Here is an 18,663-nt window from a genome sequence, read left to right as displayed (position 1 = left end):
ATAATCCTTATCTTATCTGCAAATCAGATCAGCTGTCTCCTAATCTAATTAGGAGGTTTCCAGATCTAAATCTTATTTAGATCTTGGACTCTCTGAGTGGATAGGGTCTAAGCCCAATCCTTTTAGCTGACCCACTTCAGAATTCGCCCCCTTTAAATGACTGATCAAATCAGCCCAGTTCGAAATGGGCTTAAGGCCCATTAAGGTTATGTACTCAAAAGGCTTCCAAATTGCTGCCCAGTTGGGCTTCCTTGTATGGCGTGGGACCCAAGCATTGATCTACACATCAACCACATGGGTTCGGCCTAGCCTTTGTTACAAGGCCTGGCCGAATACACTGTTAATGACAGTGCACCCCCTGAAACCCATCAAATGGGCTCTATGGGCCCAACACTTACACTAAGTGGTCCCTGGGCCAAGCCACCTTGTAACACCCAGGGACTGTGGGCAGATGCAAGATTAGCCCATCAGGTATTATCCTCAATGGTCTTACACTTAACCTCTCAGCCCATAATGATCATACACTGCCCAACAACAGAGGACCTCTCCCTCGGCTGCAAGGAACAGTGTTGCACTCTCCACTTATATGGATCCCGGGAATTAAAACCTTTTGCAAACATTTTAGAAACCATAATATATATATTTTTATATCTTATATATTTTGCAAAACAAATCTCAACGGTTGAAATCGGCTGCCGGCAGTCTTGGTTTCCATCAGTGAGAGTGCATCCCCGATCATTACCTTTGTCCGACAAAGGGGCTGATCCTGTCACTATGATCACCCACTCAGATGAATTCTCGGACTGTCCCAACATACCCAGGTTTTGACCCCCGCTAAGGATCTCACTGATTGGTACATCAAAGACAGCCCAATCCGACACCTAGTGTAGTATCATAATCGAGTCTAGGGGTCGGGTGTAACTTTCCAATTTTGTCCATCAATCTCCAAGGTCCAGGGCAATACTGGAAATCTGGTCCAGTTCAAAGATTCAATTAATCCTACACTGTATGTGCCTAGGGTCTCACCCTGGCTGCTGAGACAGGCCACCCCAACCGACTTGGTGGCACCACAGTGTCAGCCTTGTCAGGATAGGTCTCCCCAGACCGACCCACTGGCTGTGAACATTCTAAACTAACACGAGTCTCATTAAGTGTCCAGTTTAAGGGTATTACACAGAAACATACCAAGGGAACATGAATCAAATATGTATCTTTATTCATTTACAATAAACTCATAAAGTACATCATTCTGATTGAAGCTAAGGGCATACAAAACTGTCTAACAGCTCCCACTTGCACTTAGGTCCAATCAGGTACTAGCCGGAGTCCCATGCTTTCCACGTGTTTCTCAAACACTTTCTGTGATAGTGGCTTTGTCAATGGGTCTGCTACATTTTCCGTTGACGCTACCTTCTGAATCAGGACGTCCCCTCTACCAACAATCTCCCGCAGTACGTGGTACTTCCTCTCGATGTGCTTCGACTTCGAGTGGGCTCGTGGCTCCTTAGCCTGAGCAATGGCTCCATTGTTGTCACACAACAATGGGATGGGTGATGTGCTGGACAGAACTACTCCCAACTCGTGAACGAACTTCTTCATCCACACGGCTTCTTTGGCAGCCTCACTTGCGGCAATGTACTCGGCCTCGGTCGTGGAGTCTGCAGTGGACCCCTATTTGCTGCTTTTCCAGCAAACAGCACACGATCCTATCGTGAAAACATATCCAGATGTAGACTTTCTATCATCTGGGTCTGACTGGAAATCGGCATCTGTAAACCCTTGGATCTGTAGTGAGCTACCGTCGAATACTAGACAAAACTCTTTTGTCCTTCGAAGGTACTTAAGTATGTTTTTCACAGCAGTCCAATGCTCCTGCCCTGGGTTGGCCTGAAATCTGCTTACTACACTCACTGCCTGAGCTATGTCAGGACGAGTGCACAGCATGGCATACATGATGCTCCCTACGGCTGAGGCATAAGGAACGTCTTTCATGCCATCAATCTCCTCAGACGTCTTGGGAGACATCTTCTTGGAGAGAGTGACTCCGTGCCTGAAAGGAACATTTCCATTCTTGGAGTTTTCCATGCTGTATCTTTTGACTATTTTGTCAATGTAAGCAGATTGGGATAATCCTATTATCCGATTCGATCTATCTCTATAGAGTCGAAGACCCAGTATATAGGAGGCTTCTCCAAGGTCTTTCATGGAGAATTGCTGCGAAAGCCATACTTTCACCGTAGTTAACATTCCCACATCATTCCCAATGAGTAGAATGTCATCTACATACAGAACCAAGAAGGTAACCTTATCCCCACTGTACTTCCTGTAGACGCAGGGTTCATCCGGATTCTGCTCGAAGTCAAACGATTTGACAGCAGAGTTAAAACGGATGTTCCAACTTCTAGAAGCTTGCTTAAGCCCATAAATGGATCTGTTAAGTTTACATACCATGGTTTCCTGACCTGCAGCAACGAAGCCTTGCGGCTGCTGCATATAGATATCTTCAGCAAGATCTCCATTCAGGAATGCAGTTTTGACATCCATCTGCCAAATCTCATAATCATGGTATGCTGCTACAGTTAGCAGGATCCTAATGGATTTAAGCATGGCCACAGGCGAAAAGGTTTCCTCATAATCGATGCCCTCTTTCTGAGTGTACCCTTTCGCCACCAGACGAGCCTTGAAGGTCTCAACTTTACCATCGGGGCCCTTCTTCCTCTTGTAAATCCATTTGCAACCGATTGCCTTTACCCCGGAGGGCGGATCTACTAGAGTCCAGACTCCATTGGTCTCCATTGAGTCCATCTTTGCCCTCATGGCCTCCACCCACTTCTGGGAATCTATGTCCAACATAGCTTCCGCGTAAGTCACGGGATCCTCCTCACTAGTCAAGGTTTCCACCAGGTAACTATCCTAGTCATAACCATAACGGACTGGTGGCCTGGATGCCCGAGTGGATCTTCTAAGTTGGTCACTACCTGGAACTTGTGGGACATCTCCCACTGCTCCTGAGCTCTCCTCATCAAGAACAACTTCCTGACGATGGGTGTCCAGGATATAGTCGGTTTCCAAGAATTGCGCATTTCGACTGCAGAACACTTTCTGCTCACTTGGGTCATAGAAAAGGTAACCTACAGAGCCTTTTGGGTAGCCTACAAATAGGCAACGGCTGGTCTTAGATTCCAACTTGTCTGCACTCGTTCTTTTAACGTGTGCTGGACAACCCCAAATCTTCAAGTGTCTGACACTTGGTTTCTTTCTGGTCCAAAGTTCATATGGAGTATTTGGAACCGATTTGGTTGGAACCCGATTCAGCACGTAAATCGCAGTCTCTAATGCGTAACCCCAAAAGGATGTGGGTAACTCTGAGTGTATGAGAAGCGACCGGACGATATCTAATAAGGTCCTATTCCTCCTCTCTGAAGCACTGTTAAGTTGTGGTGTAGCAGGAGGAGCTAATTGTGATACTATCCCATTGTCCTTTAAGTAGTCCCTGAATTCGTCAGAGAGAGATTCGCCACCTCGATCGGATCGAAGGGCTTTAATTTCTCTCCCTAACTGTTGGTTCAAGATTGGTTCAAGATTTGAACCATGGCTCTGATACCACTGAAGGGATGAGAGATCCATCCTATGGACGCCCAAAGATTACGGAATAAGGGGCGAATTTCAAAAAATTTTTCTCTCCCTTCAACTGGGAATCGTATTCCCTATTTAGAAAATCATATTTTCAAGGATCAATCTTGAACCATAAACTAAACCAGATCTGAACCAAAAAAAATGGGAGAGGAATATACCTGATACAGAGATGTAATATCTCCCAATGGAGGTGTTCACGCCCAAGGAAGAATCCAAAGACTGCTCCCACTGAAGATGGCGCAGTGCAGGGTGGAGCAGAATCAGCAACGTTCTTCCAAAAGAACTTGACCCTTCTTAAGGATCAACTGGACGACTTGAGTACAACTCCAACCAATCTTTTCACAAAAGATTGAAATCAAGATCCAATCTTGATTGCTCCCAAGAACTGGAGATCGAACTGAATGAATGGCAATGGCAGGAAGGTGGCGGCAGGAGAGAATTCGCAGTATGCAGGAAATCTCTCAATCTCTCTTTCTTTAAGAGAAGAATGCTGTTGATGATTTAAAAGGCTGCCGCCCCCTTCCCCTTTTATAATCTCAAAGGGATCAGCTCCTAATCAGATTAGGAGCTGCTAATCCAAATCATATTTGGGTTAGAAGTCCCTTAGTGATAAGGGATAATCCTTATCTTATCTGCAAATCAGATCAGCTGTCTCCTAATCTAATTAGGAGGTTTCCAGATCTAAATCTTATTTAGATCTTGGACTCTCTGAGTGGATAGGGTCTAAGCCCAATCCTTTTAGCTGACCCACTTCAGAATTCGCCCCCTTTAAATGACTGGTCAAATCAGCCCAGTTCGAAATGGGCTTAAGGCCCATTAAGGTTATGTACTCAAAAGGCTTCCAAATTGCTGCCCAGTTGGGCTTCCTTGTATGGCGTGGGACCCAAGCATTGATCTACACATCAGCCACATGGGTTCGGCCCAGCCTTTGTTACAAGGCCTGGCCGAATACACTGTTAATGACAGTGCACCCCCTAAAACCCATCAAATGGGCTCTATGGGCCCAACACTTACACTAAGTGGTCCCTGGGCCAAGCCACCTTGTAACACCCAGGGACTGTGGGCAGATGCAAGATTAGCCCATCAGGTATTATCCTCAATGGTCTGACACTTAACCTCTTAGCCCATAATGATCATACACTGCCCGACAAGAGAGGACCTCTCCCTCGGCTGCAAGGAACAGTGTTGCACTCTCCACTTATATGGATCCCGGGAATTAAAACCTTTTGCAAACATTTTAGAAACCATAATATATATATTTTTATATCTTATATATTTTGCAAAACAAATCTCAACGGTTGAAATCGGCTGCCGGCAGTCTTGGTTTCCATCAGTGAGAGTGCATCCCCGATCATTACCTTTGTCCGACAAAAGGGTGATCCTGTCACTATGATCACCCACTCAGATGAATTCTCGGACTGTCCCAACATACCCAGGTTTTGACCCCCGCTAAGGATCTCACTGATTGGTACATCAAAGACAGCCCAATCCGACACCTAGTGTAGTATCATAATCGAGTCTAGGGGTCGGGTGTAACTTTCCAGTTTTGCCCATCAATCTCCAAGGTCCAGGGCAATACTGGAAATCTGGTCCAGTTCAAAGATTCAATTAATCCTACACTGTATGTGCCTAGGGTCTCACCCTGGCAGCTGAGACAGGCCACCCCAACCGACTTGGTGGCACCACAGTGTCAGCCTTGTCAGGATAGGTCTCCCCAGACCAACCCACTGGCTGTGAACATTCTAAACTAACACGAGTCTCATTAAGTGTCCAGTTTAAGGGTATTACACAGAAACATACCAAGGGAACATGAATCAAATATGTATCTTTATTCATTTACAATAAACTCATAAAGTACATCATTCTGATTGAAGCTAAGGGCATACAAAACTGTCTAACAGAAGAGAGGCTCCGGGGAGATCCCGGTGTAAGGGCTCCGAAGCTTAAGTTAGAATCTTTCAAAGGCAAAATAAACCAGATAGCGCAAAAGTTAGCATACCTCGTTCCTAGGGAGTAGAAGCCTTTTATAACCACCTCGTGCACTCACTTCCAGGCTTCCGTCAGGTCGGGCATGATTACTTCTGAACTCCTGCCAGTTCGGATGTCATTTCCTCTGGCCGGGCAGAACTGCCACTGTTCCTTTTGTCGGAGCCGTCTTTGCGGCTAGTGACGACGGTTGCAGGTGGCGGTAGCAGGAAGCCGTTTGAAATGCGGCTGTCAGGCGTCAGATCCCAAATCAGTCAGGCGCGTCGCCCTTGGATACGGACGTCCTTGGTGTCGGGTACGTTTGGTCAGCTTGGTGTTTCGGAAGTGAATTGTTGGAGTGAGCGAGGTGTCTTGAGTTCGGTTTGAAGTGTTCCGAGCTGCCATGGGTTAGCTCGGGTCAGTTTTGTGAGGCTTGGGGCCCAGTATAGCTCGTGCTCCTTGCAGGGAGCTCGGGTTCTCAGTAGGGAGCTCGCTCTTAATAGGGAGCTCGGACTCCCAGTAGGGAGCTTGCTCTTAATAGGGAGCTCGGACTTTAGGGAGCTCGGGTTCTTAGGGAGCTCGGACCCCTAACAGGGAGCTCGCTCTTAACAGGGAGCTCGCTCTTAACAGGGAGCTCGGGCTCCTAGTAGGGAGCTCGAACTTAGGGAGCTCGGGTTCTTAGGGAGCTCGGACTTGTTTCCGATGTTCGCTTCGGGCGCTCTACTGTCCCGAGCTGCTTGTCTTTGCCACGTGTCGGGCGATCGCGAGGTCGGGTCAAATTTCCCTTCATCAATAAGTGAAAAACTTCATGTCAAATTGTTAATTATTTGAAACACTCAAAATTCCATATAGATCTATTGCTATCTCCTTAAAGTGTAAAGCAAAGAAGACAAGGTTAACAGATAAAAGTACTACTATATCTATTTATTCTTTTATAGCAACAAAAGAATTGGAAAATGGAGCCCTGATTAATTATCACAAGTTTTTCGATCCACAAAAGGGAAAAAATAAAGGACAAATTGTTAATTAACATAATTGAAATAATGGGCTCAAAGAAGGAACTGAGGAGGGGGAGCGGAAGAAGACAGAATCCAATAACTTGCATTTGATTGAGAATAAAACTAAGGAAAGAAAATGAAACAAACATTATAGGAAGAGAAATAGAAAAGGTAAAAAAAAAAAAGAAAAAATTTCTCATTATCCACTATTTTCCTCTGCTTTCTCTTACTTTTGGGAGAGAAACATAAAAAAGGTCAAGGCTGGATTAGAAAATCAATTTTCTAGGAGAATTGTGCATCTCACTTGTATTAGAAAATCAAGCCAACACTGGAGATGGTCATACTCAAGGTTCAAAGTATCGATACACAACGTACACACAAAAAAAAACAGTATATGATGCATTTCGAAAGAATATTCCTGGATATTAAAATGAACATGTCTATGAGGGGAATTATGTATGTACCCTTCAAAACTAGCCACATGTCCTAATTCTTTGTTTTTTGGCATATTGATAAGTCCAAAAGTCATTTCTTTGACCAATAAATGGTATTTTATGCAAAGATGCATGAGCGTTGCACTGACCGAAGTCGAACTCCTATATTATATCTTAACGATCTATATATCATTTAAGTAGAGCCTTCAATTCTCTTAATTAAAATAGATGCAATTAAGTAGGGCCATGTTGACTTTGCAGAACGTAATTAACCCAGTATTAATTATCTCCACTTGTATAGGAAAATCACCATTATCTACTTATAGAGTGCCCTTGGGATTAATGCTACAGTGACTAGTGAGCTACCCATGTTGATTCTAACCATCTAATTATGAACTCAGTTATGGCAGAGAGATGGTTCCAATCCATAGTATAAAAGTTTCTCAATTACTTGACCAGATTACAAATTAAGTTGCTCAATCAGATCTAACTTCATACACCATGCTTTGATCTCAAAGTCTTCAAATATAACTTTTGACAATGATCCAAATATTTGCTTAATATATTAATTTGCATACAATTTAAGTTGACATTGCCCCAGTTACAGATCGTATGTTCAAACAATGTTGGATGGATATATGGATGCCAAAATCAGAATTTGATGCATGTCTGAATTCTAACTTGGCAAAATGAATAAGCATGGACTACGAGTTACGTCTCAAAAATAATTTATACTATCAAAATAGCACATATATGTTAAATTGTGACTTCAAATACCTATGGAAAAGAAACATTTTCATATTATATACCCACCATGAATGTAATATTTTGTCATTAGCTTTTTAAACATATGGTGGGCGGGGTGCAACATTATAGAGCTCATGGTACAACATCTACAGGCTGAGGTGCATTTTGTGATACTAATCAATGTTGTAAGACTTGAACCACATTAAAAACCAAAATGTTTAATTCATGGTCTTACAACATTGGTTTCAGTATCTAATAATGTATTTTTATTTTTATACTGAAAAATTTGTGAGAAATTTATTTTTATTACTTACTAATATTCTGTAAGAATGATGTCTATCATGCACATAATCTCTTCGTCTTTTTTTTGATAAATCAATTAAATTGCGTTCCTTGTCGACAGTTGGAATTATACAAGAAGTCTATTCCTGCATATTAAGATGAGCATTAGCCACATGTCCTAATTCCTCGTTTTTTTGCATATTGATAAGTCTAAAAGTCATTTCTTTGACTAATAAATAATATTTTATGACTTTGGCTTCCGTAAAACAGCCTTTACAATCTTGCATTGATAATATATCCCCTTATGAGCCTTATTTCATGGAAAGATGCATGAGCGTTGCACTGACCGAAGTCGAATATGTTATATCTTATGCAAGTAGAGCCTTCAATTCTCTTAATTAAAATAGATGCAATTAAGTAGGGCCATGTTGACTTTGCAGAACGTAACCCAGTGTTAATTATCTCCACTTGTATAGAAAAATCACCATTATCTACTTATGGAGTGCCCTTGGGATTAATGGTATGGTGACTAGTGAGCTACCCATGTTGATTCTAACCAACCAATTCAATGAATTCGGCTATGATAGAGAGATGGCTCCAATCCATCTGATGAGTATAAAAGTTGCTCAATTACTTGACCAGATTACAAATTAAGTTGCTCAATCAGATCTATCTTCCTACACCATTCTTTGATCTTAAAGTCTTCAAATATAACCTTTGACGATGATCCAAATATTTACTAATATATTAATTTGCATAACAATTTAAATTGATATTGCCCCAGTTACAGGTCGTATGTTCCAACAGTATTGGATGGATATATGGATGCCAAAATCAGAATTTGATGAATGTTTGAAGTCTAACTTAGCAGACTAAGAGTTACGTCTCAAAAATAATTTATACTATCAAAATAATACATATATGTTGCATTGTGATGGAACGAATCATTTTCATATATGTTGAGCAATATTTTTTCATTAGCTTTTTAAATCATGGTTTTTAAAATCGAATCGGTCAGGAGTTCGGTTACTGGTTCAAATGGTCCAATTGTTTGATTTAAACGACCGACCCGTTTTAACAAAAAAATAAAAAAAAAAAATTAAAAAGAACTAAAAAAAAAAATTGAAAAACAGTCAAAACCGTTTGAACAATTAATCAGCCAGTTCAATGATTTGCTGACCAAAATAAACTGTTTTGGAGAAAAAAACAATTTTAGGGGAAAACGAAACCGGTCAGATGACTGATTCTCTGTTTTTTCAGTCCGACCATCCGGTCTGATCCAGTTTTGAAAACCATACTTTAAACATATGATGGGCGGGGTGCAACATTATAGAGCTCATGATGCAATACCTACATGTTGAGGTGCATTTTATGATGCTAATCAATGTTGTAAGACTCAATCAGACTAAAAACTAAAATGTTCCACGGGTCTTAGCCAGGTTAACCCGTTCAGCCGGTAAAAAATACGCGACTGTTCGGTGGGTTGAGTCTTACAACGTTGGTATCATCAATATCTAATAATGAGTTTTTATTTTTATACTGGAAATTTTGTGAGAAGTTTATCTTTATTACTTATTAGTAACATTCTGTAAGAATGATGTCTATCATGTACATAATCTCTTCATTTTTTTTGATAAATCAAAAAATTGCGTTCTTTGTTGACATCCCAATCCACATGAGACCCATCCAAAACATTGAACGCTTGATACGGTTGCGATGGTCGAACATAATCTCTTCATATATGTCAAACTAGAAAGAGGAAAAGAATTTATTATTTTAAATAAGAGTTAACCCAGTAATATATGGTTTCAAAATGGGCTTTTCAAATAAGTTCTGTTTAAATAAACTGTTTATGAATTAATTATGAGTGTTTGATGAAAAAAGCATATTTCAATCACAGAGTAATATAAGTATTTTGAGCATTAAAGGATGGGCCATAAAACTTAATAAGTGCTTCTTTTGAAGAAGTTCAAATTTTTGGCTTCTTCAAAACAGCTTATTTTGATGAAAAAACGCTTATTGGGCTGTTTTTTACTAAATGCCCAAATCGATTTTTTCTGGTACTTTTGAAATCCTTAAGTGCTTTTTTCAATAAGCACTTATGAAACGCAGTGTTATCTTTGTAGCTCAATTTTGGTGATCGTCAAAGATGTGAACCTTTGAAGTTTGAGCTTTTCTCCAGTTATCTTTCCTATCTTCTATTGAATACTTAAGACTTAAGAGGAGAGCGACTTGCAGGAATATTATGAACTAGAGGAGGATATATCTACGTTTTTGTTTCCCAAATTTGAATGCAAAGCGCATGGAGAAGAGTTATGCTCCATCCTGCATTAAATGGGGCGACGGTGCAAATCCAATCTTCAGTATCAATATTTTCAAAATCGGACTGGACCTGATGGTTGGACCAGAAACCGGAAATTGGTCATTTGATTGGTTCTATTTCAACCCAAAATCACTTTTGGCCAAAAATTATTGATTTGGTCAGGAAATCATTGACTCAGACAGTCAAACCATTGACTTATTGACTCGAATAATGGGTTTTAATAGTTTTTTTTTTTACTTTTTTAATTATTTTTTTGTTAGAACAGACTGTCCATTCAATTTAAACCATTGAATTGTTTGACTCAAGAACCATACCTAAAACGGTTCCCTGTCCAATTTGATTTTAAAACCTTGTTAATGTCGAAATTGACTTAAGACCCCAATAGCTACTTTTCAGTCCAGAAAGTTTTAGTTTCTAAACTGAAGTCCAATTCTAAAACTGTCGTCCATTGCCGTCGTTAGACAATCCAAGATCAAAGAGTAAGATAAGAACAGGGAAAGGTCAACTTTTTATTCAATGGTCAGAGGCCAACTATATAAGCCCATTAATTAATTAATTGACATCCCAGCTCCCAGCGACTGTTTCTATAGCTTTTTTACAAGCAAGTCCACTCGTAATCCGATCATAAATTTGAACCTTCTGCATAGGGAAGCCAATGGGTCCGGTTAAATAGAAAGCCTTGGTCAGGTTCCGGGTCAGGTTGACTTGTGCTAAATCCGACCTGCAGGTGTGTAATTTGGGCGGGTACAATCCATGACCGAATCAATCCAGCCCGCAATTTTATACTGATCGGGCTTGGATTTTCGATCTTCACTGGGCTTAAGGTGAAAAGTTTTGGCTTTCTAATTTTTCACGTTGGGTTCAGGTCTAACTCTTGAGTAGTTCGAGCCCAACTTGACCTTATCCCAATCCGAACTCAGTCCCATTATATAAATGTATATATGCATATATGTATATATGCATAATTTTTTTTAATAAACCATATGTATGCATATATATATATACATACATAAATATCAATTTTTAACTTGGGCCGATTGATTAACCTAAACGTGTTTCAGGCTTAAGACTAACCTGAATGCATCAAATATTAGTGCAGGTTGGATGTAGATTGGATACTTCAAAGTTGATTTGGGCTCAGACTGGGTTTAGGCTTTAGGTCCAATTCTTAGGGTTAGACCTAGGTTGAACTAAAATCTAACCTGGCATACGCGACTTGCAACCGTTGATATTGCAGCATTGAAATATTTGCAAAAATATGCGTGATTAAGTATTGGTGTAGCATGTATGGCATGGTTCAGATCGTATTTGCTATGTCCTCATGTAGTTAGGGTGGGTCTGGGTTTGGATGGGTATGACTTCGGATTGGGTTCGGGTTGTATTGAATCCATGCCAAAGTTGACTCATTGACGCCTACTTCTACACTGGTAAAGAGATTAGAAGACCAAGCTTTTAAAGTAGTGATTTGGTAATAAATAGGCCCAATAGAAGTGTAACGAGGGTTGGGACAGGCCAGCATGTTTCGCTTTGCGGACCGCCAGCACCGTAATGGGCCATTGGGCCGTGCCTTTTTGACACAAAGTCCCCAAAAGGGGAACCTGGCATGGCCCATGGCTTGGGCTTAGGCTTATACCTTTTGTTTTCAATTTTTATGAAAAAAACCATAAAAATTGAAAGAAATAATATAAATTACAAATTACAAAAAAATAAAGACAACTTAAAATTTTAAGCCATATGAATAATAAATTTATACAAAAAATTAATTAAATGAAATTGGAAAAATACCATAACAAATTTGAAAAAAAATTACAAATAACTTACAAGTTACAGATAAAATTAAAGATCTCAAAATTTACAACAATTTCAAAATTTATAATAATCTCAAAAGTTTTCGTTCCACTTTCTTCTTCATCCAATGATACATTGGATGACATATCATGTCCTTTTATCTTATAGCCTATCTTCTACACCTAATCAATCTTTTAGATAAATGTACATCTCCAATGTTTCACCTGTCAAAAGGGGAGGATCATCATTGTTGTTGCATTACTCCCCTATCCAAAATAAGAGAGTAAAGACTGTTGTCCTTCCATCCTTCAAATTCATTCCCTCAGTCCATAACCTATACACCCACAATTTTAAACCTTTGTTAATTTTTTTCTTTCGATCTAGAGTTGATCTGGTATCTGGAGTCCAAGCTAAATGATGTTTTAAGTATGAACCTTCATTATAATACTGTATTAAGGCAATAAGAGAAAACAATGAGTGGGGATTGACGCAAAGGAGAGAAGACGAGTGAAAAAACGAGAGGCAACTAAAAAGAAGATGAACTGCCTATATATAAGAGCATGAAGACTATTAACCAGTTTGTCTGAAGAGTAGAGGTATAAATTGAGTAATGCTTGGATGACACAGTATGTCCCGTGCAAAGAAAGTGTTGGGCCATGCTTTCCTCCCCTGGGATGCTTCGGGGGGTTGGCTTGGCACGACCCACGGCCTGAGCCAACGTAGGCCCATGCCATGTTGCGGGCCTAGGCTGAGTGGGCTTTAGGTAGGGTTGTGCTAGGCTATAGGCCGAACGGAGCCAAACTGTTTTTTTTTTTTTTTGGGCATCTTGACCTTTTTTTTGCTAAGTAAAATTAAAATACTTAACTTTTATTTGGGTCTTTGGGAACAAATTGGAAAAAATAAAAAATCTAACAAAGAAATGAACAAATACTTAACAAAATACAAAATGGACAACAAATTGGGAGAAAATAGAATTTTTTTTTTATTTGAATTTGAATAGTACAATGATGAATGGATGAATGAAATATCAAAAAATGGAATAAAATATAAAAAATAATACAATTATAAATTTTAAATAAAAATTACATTGTTGAAAAAATAACAAATAATTTAAATAAATTGAAAAACAAAATTTACAATAATTTTAAAAAATTCTACAAAATTATTGAGTATACAAAAAAAATATTGAATTAATCATTTTTCTTCAAGATCCACCTGCATCTCCATCTCCTTGACTTTGATCATCTACTTTTGGTGAAACATCAGGTGTAGTGTCATACCCTCCTTTCTGGCTTTGTCTTGTAATCTAACCTCAACATCCAAACAATCTTTAAAGAAAATGCATATCTCTAGACTTCCATCATTCATGCAGCTTCTCTTGTCATTCAGTACCTTAGTACTTGTACTAAAAAAGACTTTTATGGAATTATAGACACTAAAGGGGTTCATAGATCACGTACCATAGCGGCAATGACTGAATATTTTTTCTTTTATCTCTACTCCACTAGGCTAAAATCTCAAAATTATTCATTTCTTCTGAATTGAAGTAATCAAACTAGAAAATTTTGATTGTAAATAAAAATTAAGTTTAGTAAATGAATTTGTTGATAAAGTGATAGCAAATTTTTTATTAGACCAAACATTTTCTTTTCCACTACGAGAACTAGTTGTTTCAAAAGTGGAAGTTGCACTTGTACAAGTTGCAGATTTCCTATGCCCTATCATTTAAGATCCATATAAACTATACATTTGAAATAATAAACTATTAATTTCTTCTTTTTAAGTTCCATTTTCAATATTCATATTTTCACAATATGATTCAAGTAAAACATCTAAGCCATTTTTCCTAACCATATGATTTATTATTGTAGCTAAGCAATAAAGAGGAGAAATGTTTTCCAAATAATTTTTAAATTTATTTTTCATTATTTCAACAATACTTTAAAATTGTGATTTTTTTCTATATTTTACAAAACATTCACTAATCATAAATAATTGATTAACTAAAATATAACTGATTGGGTAATAAACACCCGAAAATTCATTAATTGAACCATAAAAATTTCGTAAAAAATATTTTACACAAATTGTCACATCCTAGTCTTCCTCAAATATAATATCATGTGACATTTTTACATTATAATATTATATACATGAACCCAGCTAATGTGCTTAAGGCCACACTAATTTTAGGAAGCTCAACCACGAGTAGGTAATCGAATTGGACCAATGTCAAGATACTAAACTCTAGGGCACAATATATCTCTCACAACAGAAATTTCTTAGATCTCTATAGGATGAGTTCACATCTCCGCCCCACAAGGGGATTCCCCACAACGCCCCATAGGACATCTCCGCCATGTATTGGGAACATATTCCGATGATGACTGGGAGTGGTATTATCATCGGGAGATGTTCCCAATACACGACAGGATGTACTGTGGGGCGGTCCGTTCTGGGGCAGAGATGTGGTCTGTAGGATCCACTACCAATATAGACAAAGATGTCATGCCCCTCTCCCAATACTCATCAAACAATTTTCCAGTGGTAATGGCAACTGCCAAGCTCCCCTTCCAACTCGTCTTCGGTTTCAGGCTCGGAGTAGGACCACCTCTTGCATTGCTGTGTCTACCACTTCCACAAAATCAGGAGCCATTCCCTAGATGTATGTAGCAGGACCTACAGTGGCGTCAGCACAAGCGTCTCTCAACTCGGATCACACTACGGACACCCTAATGGAATTTGTAATAACTGCTTCACTTGGTGTAATCTATTTGTCACCTGCCCACATTAGTGGGATCCAACAATTGTGGTTAGATATAGGTAAAAACATATATTTTATCAATAAATAATGTATAATTATATTAATTAAAATTTTTAATTTTTATTTATAAAAATATCTAAATTGCAATTTGAAGCTAAAGAAGGGTTTTAGGGGAAAATAGGAAGACAAGATACCTTTGACCCCCTCGAATGCATAGATCTCGAAAAGTTACCTAGAACAAAAAAAAGATCACTCTAATCGAACATCGGAATGTAAAGTTGTGGCCTTCGAAAGTTTGCACATGCATTGAGTGTGAAACCTATGACTCAATGACTAAGTTAAACGGGTCAATGATTCAACTACCCGGGTTGGGTGGTTTTTAACTACTTCAACGGGTTTTAATCAAATTATATGTTTTTTTTTTCCAAATCAGACCTGGAATTATGAATGACGAAGTTCAAACGGTTCAACCATTCGGGTCAACAATGGGTTGAAAACACTGATACCATACATATATATTTGCATTCTTTTCCTCTTGATTTTGGGAAGAGTGTAAATACAAATATGCACTTCTCGGTTTGGGAAGAGTGCAAATACAAATATGTTTGATGCGAAACCTTGTATATGCATTCCTTCCATGGGTGGAGTGCAAATACAAATATGTTAAATACAAAATCTTGTATTTGCAATATGCATATTTGTATTTTAGTCTTCCAGCCCAAGATTCCAATTGGGAAGAGTGCAAATAAAAAAATGATCAATACAAATGTAAATATGTCTGGTTCATAAAGCAAGGTTGGTTTACTTTTGTAATGATAGTTTTGTATTCTTTCCAAATGATTTTTAGTTGTGATAGGTACAAACAAGATTCTCCAAATTGAAATATAGATTTCTAACATGCAATGATCAACTTTTAGTGCAAAGTGTTAGACAGTTTTGTATGCCCTTAGCTTCAATCAGAATGATGTACTTTATGAGTTTATTGTAAATGAATAAAAGTGTATATTTGATTCATGTTCCCTTGGTATGTTTCTGTGTAATACCCTTAAACTGGACACTTAATGAGACTCGTGTTAGTTTAGAATGTTCACAGCCAGTGGGTCGGTCTGGGGAGACCTATCCTGACAAGGCTGACACTGTGGTGCCACCAAGCCGGTTGGGGTGGCCTGTCTCAGCTGCCAGGGTGAGACCCTAGGCACATATAGTGTAGGATTAAGTGAATCTTTGAACTGGACCAGATTTCTAGTATTGCCCTGGACCTTGGAGATTGATGGGCAAAACTGGAAAGTTACACCCGACCCCTAGACTCGATTATGATACTGTACTAGGTGTCGGATCGGGCTGTCTTTGATGTACCAATCAGTGAGATCCTTAGTGGGGGTCAAAACCTGGGTATGTTGGGACAATCTGAGAATTCATCTGAGTGGGTGATCATAGTGACAGGATCAGCCCCTTTGTCGGACAAAGGTAATGATCGGGGATGCACTCTTACTGATGGAAACCAAGACTGCCGGCAGTCGATTTCAATCGTTGAGATTTGTTTTGCAAAGTATATTTTATATGAGATATAAAAGTATATATACATTATGGTTTCTAAAATGTTTGCGAAAGGTTTTAATTCCCGGGATCCATATAAGTAGAGAGTGCAACACTGTTCCTTGCAGTCGAGGGAGAGGTCCTCTCTTGTCGGGTAGTGTATGATCATTATGGGCTGAGAGGTTAAGTGTAAGACCATTGAGAATAAACCTGATGGGCTAATCTTGCATCTACCCACAGTCCCTGGGTGTTACAAGGTGGCTTGGCCCAGGGACCACTTAGGATAATTGTTGGGCCCATAGAGCCCATTTGATGGGTTTTAGGGGGTGCACTGTCCATAACAGTGTATTCGGCCAGGCCTTGTAACAAAGGCTGGGCCGAACCCATGTGGCTAATGTGTAGATCAATGCTTGGGTCCCATGCCATACAAGGAAGCCCAACTGGGCAGCAGTTAGGAAGGTTAAGTGAGCACATAAGCTTAATGGGCCGAAAGCCCATTTTGAACTGGGATATTTAGTTAGTTAATTATGAGGCGAATTCTGAGATGGATTAGCAGATAGGATAGGGTCTTGACCCTATCCAGTCAGAGAGTCCAGATCTGAATGTGATTCAGATCTAGAAACCTCCTAATGAGATTAGGAGAAAGCTAATCTAATCTGCAAATAAGATAATGGTTTATCCCTATCACCTAAAGAGAAGGCTGATCCAAATATGATTTGGATAAGCAGCTCCTAATTGGATTAGGAGCTGGTCTTTTAGGTTAACAAAAGAAGGAGGGGGCGGCAGCCTTTAGATGAATGAGATATTCACATCCTCTTGAGTGCAAGAAAAATCACAGAAGGAAGAATTAAGCATCCCTGCAGAATTCTTTCTTGCCGCCTCCCTGTTCTTGCCGCCCCTGTTTGCCAGTTCGATCTCCAGTTGTGGGAGAAGTCAAGATTCGATCTTGACATCAGTTCTTTGAGAAAGAATTGATAGGAAGTTGTGCTCACATGCCATTCTGTTGATTCTTGCGAAGGACAGAGTTCTTGGAGAAGAACACTGCTGATTCTGCTCCATCCTACACTGCGCCATCTTTAGTGGGAGCAGTCTTTGGATCCTTCCTTGGGCGTGAACACCTTCGTTGGGGGATACTGTTTCTCTGTATCAGGAATAATCCTCTCCTACTCCTTTTGGTTCAGATCTGGTTCAGTTTATGGTTCAAGAATGATCCTTGAAAATATGATTTTCTAAATAGAGAATGCAATTCCCAGTTGAAGGGAGAGAAAAATTTTTGAAATTCGCCCCCTTATTCCGCAATCTTTGGGTGTCCATACGATGGATCTCTCATCCCTTCACAAAGTTGGTCAATGTTTGCACCCATTTTGAATGTAAACATGTCTTAAAATGTGTTTACTGTCACTTTCAAGATATAAATTCACTCTTAACAAACACTAGGAAAACTAAACCAGAGTGCAAATATGCAGTGAACTGACATGTGCACTCTTCCTAAATGGAGCCTAAGGCTGCATTGGAAATGATGCAAATGGAGTGTAAATCTCATTCAGGGTAAATTTGTACTCTACTTCACTTTTGCCTGTGTTTGGCAACATTACATTTATGCATTGCAAATGACAATAAACACATTTTCTAATGTATATTTACATTGATAATAAGATGTAAATGTACATCAATAAAAAAGAAGTAAATTTTATTTCAACTATGTTGCGCGATCTGACTGCTCCCTGTTGGAGGATGATCTGGCTTTCAGTCAGATGGCGAGGTAGGCGAATCTGCAAAACAAGATCAGAGAACCCGGGGTGGCTAGCCAGGCGAGGTCACTCCGATGCTTAAGTTAGTAAGCTGATGCGATTTGAATAGCTTTGAGAGTTTAGAGAGCTAGAGAGCAGAAAAATCACGCGTACCTTAAGCCATCGGGGTTGGAGCCTTTATATAGTTGAGTAGTCGTGGGGCACACGAAAGAGTTTCGGGATATCCGGGATGTGGAGATAGAGTTCGCTTCGCTTCCGAAGGAGCAGTAAACAGGTAATGCTTATCTCGTTCCACTTCCGATTCCGGTGGAGTCAGGATAAGTCCTTATCGTGGATCTAGAAGAGTTGGGGTTGAAAGAATGATAGGATCCATCTAATGGATGCCAATAAGGTTGCGGAATGGGTGGGTGAATTTCAAAAAAAATTTCCTACCTTCTTT

This window comes from Nelumbo nucifera, chromosome 1 (assembly GCF_055504915.1).
Source record: "Nelumbo nucifera cultivar China Antique chromosome 1, China Antique-T2T, whole genome shotgun sequence".
Classification (NCBI taxonomy): domain Eukaryota; kingdom Viridiplantae; phylum Streptophyta; class Magnoliopsida; order Proteales; family Nelumbonaceae; genus Nelumbo; species Nelumbo nucifera.
The sequence above is the reverse complement of the archived record's forward strand: the minus strand, read 5'-3'. Positions refer to the sequence as shown.